Source organism: Arachis hypogaea, chromosome 9, assembly GCF_003086295.3.
Source record: "Arachis hypogaea cultivar Tifrunner chromosome 9, arahy.Tifrunner.gnm2.J5K5, whole genome shotgun sequence".
Taxonomy (NCBI): domain Eukaryota; kingdom Viridiplantae; phylum Streptophyta; class Magnoliopsida; order Fabales; family Fabaceae; genus Arachis; species Arachis hypogaea.
In genome coordinates this window covers 50911784-50917644 of record NC_092044.1, presented here as the reverse complement: position 1 = coordinate 50917644, position 5861 = coordinate 50911784, and positions in this window count along the sequence as shown.

Sequence of the window (5861 nt, the reverse complement as noted above, 5' to 3'; positions counted from 1 at the left end):
AAAGCACAAACCACAACCCCCAGCCAAACACTAACCAAAATACATACAGAAAACCACAAAATAATTACCCCAACTCTAACCATTATCCACCCAATAACCACCCAACAAATCAAAACACCTATCATCATCCATCAACACCCCAAAACCAACCAATTTCACAAGAATCCCAACGGATCACTAATCTAGAGCTGCTCATGGAGAAAATGATGAAGAACCAAGAATTGACAACAAAGAACCAAGAAGCTTCCATGAAGAACTTAGAAAGGCAAATTGGGCAAATCTCCAAACAGATTTCTGTTGAAAAACCATCAAGCTCATTACCAAGTGACACCATCCCCAACCCAAAGGAAGAATGCAAGGTCGTGCAACTAAGAAGTGGAAAAGTATTAGTGGATGATAACCAAGGAGCAACCAAGCATAATGACAATGAGCCAACAAAGAATGATGAAGCCATCAACAAGGACATGATAAGCAAGAATGTCCCAGAAAAAACTCACAGAGGAAAACAACAAACCACAGAATTTGAAGAAAGGAAAGCAAATCATGGAAGAACCAATTCCAAGACAACATCAAGTGGAGAAGAGCTCAACACCACCACTACCATATCCACAAAGATTCCACAAAGAGACAAAGGATCAGCATTTTCACAAATTTCTTGAGACTTTCAAGAAGCTGGAAATCAACATACCTTTGTCCGAGGCTTTGGAGCAAATGCCTCTGTATGCCAAGTTCTTGAAAGAGCTCATCAACAAGAAAAGAAGTTGGAATGAAAAGGAAACTGTAATGCTTCGTGAAGAATGCAGTGCACTCATTAAAAAGGGACTCCCTCCCAAGCTTGAAGATCCTGGAGGTTTCTTCCTACCATGCACTATTGGAAATCTATTCATCAACAAGGGGATGTGTGATTTAGGAGCAAGCATAAATCTAATCCCATCTTCTTTAGTGAAAAAGCTTGGCATAGAGGAGGTGAAACCAATACAGATGTCCTTGGAGTTGGTGGACCAATCAGTGGTATATCCTAAAGGGTTGATTGAGAACCTTTTAGTTAAGGTTGACAAGTTCATTTATCCTGCAGATTTTGTGATCCTGGATTCTTCAGAAAACGGAAATGATTCCATAATACTTGGTCGACCATTTTTGGCCACTGCTAGAGCCATTGTGGATATAGAGCAGGGAGAGTTAACCCTCAGGATGCATGAGGAGAGCATCATCTTGAAAGTCTTTCCAGAATTGCAAAGGAATGAAGAAACAAGCAGAACAAGTGATGACTTTCTTCCAAAGCAAGCAACCGACAAGGCAGTAGAACAGAAAAACAAGCAGTTGCAAGAAGAAAAAGGAATTCAAAAGAAAGCAGGGGTGATAAACAAGAAGGAAGGTATCACAACTCAAGTCACTTTCAAGAAAGAAAGATCAACAAGAAAGAAAAAGATGAAGAGCAAGAAAAAGGCTCACAAAGGGTGGAAGAACAAGAAAATCCCAACTGAAGGATTTTCTAAAGGTGATAAGGTGCAACTCGTATATCAACAGCTGGGAGCAGAAGATTATTACACTGTCAACCAAGTACTGTCTCTTGAGCATATGGAAATTGAGCATCAAGGCACACAGAGAAAGCTGACAGTGAGAGGTGACAAGTTGAGACATCACCAACATCAACCACCCTAAAGGGAGTTCAATGTCAAGCTAGTGACAATAAAAGAGCGCTTCATGGGAGGCAACCCATGATTTAAGATTTCTGTCCTCTCTTTCATTTAATAAGCTATGATTCCTCTGAATATGATTTTGAACTTTCATTCCTGATAAATACATACATTGTTTTAAAGCACATGTCAAACTTCTAAGTTTGGTGTACCTTAAGGCACACCCAAGTTCATTTTTCAAAAAAAGGGGATTAGTCTTAGAACATATGCATAATTCTTTTGATGAAGCATATGACCAAACACTAAGTTTGGTGTCTGCATGTGTAACAATGTTCAGAAGATCATTTCTCAATCATGGACTCAAAACCATACAGAAAAGGGATCATACATCAAATTTTTTTTTAATGCATCAATTGTGAAGAACGGTTTGCACTGTTAAGCCGTCCCCTCAATAAAAGATAAGTTTGGTGTTCACCAACTTTTAGCATTTTTTATTTAGGGACACAATTGATCACAAAAAAAATTCAAATAAATAATAAACAAAACAAAACAAATCTTTTATTATAAATCAATTGCCAACGATTATGTTAATGATTTAAGGCTAGCTGTCTTGATTCTTGCAGGAGAAAAGGATTGAGACAAAAGCTAGGAGAAGCTATGTGAGGATGGTCACATGTGCCTAGAAGAATGCGCTCATGGGGAAGCAGAATTTGTATGCATGCATGCATCATTGAACGCCTAAATGCATGCAGCCAATGGGAGGAGGATCCTCGTCAAAGCCTCAACAATGCATGCAGACCGTCCATTCCATGCACTCCTTTGATGAACAACTCAATCTCAACCCTTCATGAGCACCAACGAGCTCTTTCCTCATTCATTGTGGTTTTGTTGGAAAGTTTGAAGAATCTGCCTATTAATAGTCGTAGCACTAAACGGTTCACAAACTCATTCACATGTGAAAACCATAATCCCATTTACTCTTAAAACCAACATAATTCCCTTGTCTCACAACAGAACCGAATCAAAACTCTTCCCAACACAAACACATACTTCTTCTTTTCTCACTTTTCCTTTCTTTTCACCTCAAATCCAATGGCCTCTTCAAGTTCAAAAAGGAGGCCGGGAAAGGAACCTATGATAGCCGAACCTCCATCATTTGATGTAACCAAATTTAGATCCCAATTCCATGAAGGGAGATATCATAGGTTTATGAAGACAAAGAATGTCATCTATGAGAAAGGTCTTGATTTGAAGGAAGGAGAATACCCCATCATGAGGCAAATCACTAAAGAAAGAAGGTGGGAACTCTTATGTGCTCCTCTTGTTGACATCAGTGCAGTAATGATCAGGGAGTTCTATGCAAATGCTGTAAAAGAAAACAAAGATAGTGCCCCTTACACAAGTTATGTCAGAGGAGTTGAAGTGAGTTTTAGCCCAGCTGCCATCACAAGGGCCCTCAAGTTGAGAACCATAACTTATGCAGAGCCCAATTATGAAACCAGATTGCAGATGGAAAACAATCCTAATGAGATCTTACAAGGGTTATGTGTGGAGAATACAGATTGGGAAAGAGATTCAAAGGGAGTTCCAAGTCACTTGAGAAGGATAAATCTTACTCCTGTAGCCAAAGGATGGTATGAAATAGTGAGGAGATCTATTCTTCCTACTAGAAACGCCTCTTGGGTCATAATCAAACGAGCACTTTTGACATACTGCATCTTACATGGAGGTGAAATCAACCTCGCACAACTCATAGCCGACAGTATTCAAGAGATGGCCAATAGCACAAGCAAATCAAGTAGTCTTGGACATCCAAGTACCATCCTCAGGCTATGTGGCAAAGCGAGAGTAATCTTTGAAGATGAGGACACAGAAAAAGTGAAAAAGGGAAAAGGAATCACTAAGAAGAGTATGGAAGGAATAAATGAAGAAGAAGATCAAGAAGGGGTGGTAGCTCCTAGACAAAGGAGATCACAAAGAGAGGAAGGACGAAATCAAGCTCATGATGCCATAGACATGAGCCAGTTACAAAGATCAATTGAAGAACTATCTCAGCAACTCATGCAGGCTCAACAAGGTCAAAATCAGGGGGGCCAAGAGAAATATCTAGAGCCCCATCCAGAATTTATGGAGCAATTTTTGAAAGAAAAATAGGAATGGAAAGCTTGGCAGCGTCAAATGGAGGAGAAACAAGAGAGATGGCAACAACAAATGATGACTCAGCAGCAAGAATTTCAAGCACAGATTCTTGAAGGACAAAAGGAGCAATACAAAGAATTCAAAGAATCATATGATAAGCTGTATTTCAGTCAAGCTAAAGCAGGGGAATATAGTCACAACCTGTATCAATGGAAGAATGTTCATCACACCATGGGAGAAGTTAGATACGCACAAAGAATGGAGAATGATGAAAACATGCAAGCAAGGTTGGAGTACTTGACCCACAATTTGCCAACACTCAATCCTGAGATCAAGCCATTTGAGCAATGCCCTGAATTTTTAGCCAAGCAACAGGCAAGATCTCATCAATACACTGAGGCAACCTTTAAAAGATTGGAAGATGTTGGGCTCTCAGGACTCTTAGATTCTGTTTGGGGTAGAAGATGTCCTGGTGAAGAGATCCGCGATTATTCCAAGACAGGGAAGAGAAAGAAGAAGAATGGAGAATCAAGCAGCAGCCACGACCATTAGAAGGTGGCAAAGTTCTTTCATATTTCCTCTTTTATGTCTCTAATAAGGAGATGCATGTCTGAAACATGATGTGCCTCCATCATTTATTTCTTTTACTTCATGCAATTTTTGTTCTTTGTTTTTCATTTTAGTTAGTTAATAAATAGCTAGAAAAATGCTAAATCTGCATAATGCTTGTTATCCATCACTTAGCTTGAAATTTTGTTTTGTTTCCCACATGCCTAAATAAAAGAGATTTGTTTGAATTAGAAAGTAAATATCCAATGTTGCATAAGTAAGAATGGAAGTTAGTGGTGGTATATGTGTTTGATTACATGCATAACTCATGAAATAATTGTTGCATAATATCATTTTCATTAAAGTGTGAGTTAGCTTGTTGTTATAAAGATTCTCATCAATAAAGAAAAAGCCCTTGAGAACAAAAACAGAAAGAAAAGGAAGAAGAAAAAGCCAAAATGGCAAGAAAAATAAAGAATAAAGGTTGGACACCAATAGCTTGGACCCTAGTACATATGCCTGTGGTGTTCTTGTACTAAGATATGCTTGGATGAGTAAATTCTAAGGGGTATTTTAAAACCCGGTCACTTAGATCAACTGATTTGGGATGGCCAATTGAAAATCCACAATAAAGAGCAACTTAGATACAGAACACTTAGTTATCCAAAGAGATGCTGGGCATCAATGATCCTAGGAAGAATTAGTGAGCCATGTGTCTGTGGTGGAAAGATGTTGAGCACAAGAAAAGAAAATAAAGCCAAAGGCTACTACTGCAACATTTGACACCAAACCTCCAAAAGAATAATAAGCTTGTTAAGCATTATAAGCCAAGAGAAGTTAGCAAGGGAGTAATTAAAAAGTGAGTCTTCTAATAGCAAGTTTAGCAAGCCTTTGAGGAAAGATGTATATTATGTAACAGCAACAATAATTGAGTTATCATTGTCTGCATAAAGATCCCATAAATTAAGTTCTGCTATATGCCTAATAAGGATATGTGTTTTTTTTAATTCATTTCAATTGCTCTTAAATTTGATGCTTGCTTGGGGACAAGCAAGATTTAAGTTTGGTGTTGTGATGACAAGTCATCATATACCCATTTTTCAAGCTAATTTCACTTGTTTTATTAGTCTTTGTACACTTTCTTGCATCCTAAGTAAGTGATTTGGAGTGAAAATGCATAACTTCTTTAAATCAAGCAACCACCATGAAATTAATGTTAATTCATGAGGTTTAAGCTAATTTTAATTGGATTTTAATTGATTTATAAGCCTTGTGAATTTAGTGATACTTGGAGTGGTTGTTTTGGTTTATTTCAGGTGAAGTAAAGAATAAAAGAGAAAAGCGTGGCCTAAGAAAGCGTGACCCAAGGAGAAGGAAGCGTAGTCAAAGGAAGGAAAAGTGTGCCGCATGCAATGGGGGAGGCAAGCATTGCCCTCCACAAGGGCACACTGCCCTCTAGGAGGGCAACATAAGGGAACAAGGCAAAGAAGGCAACTCTGCCCTGCCCACTACAAGGGCAGAGCACAAATTTGTGCC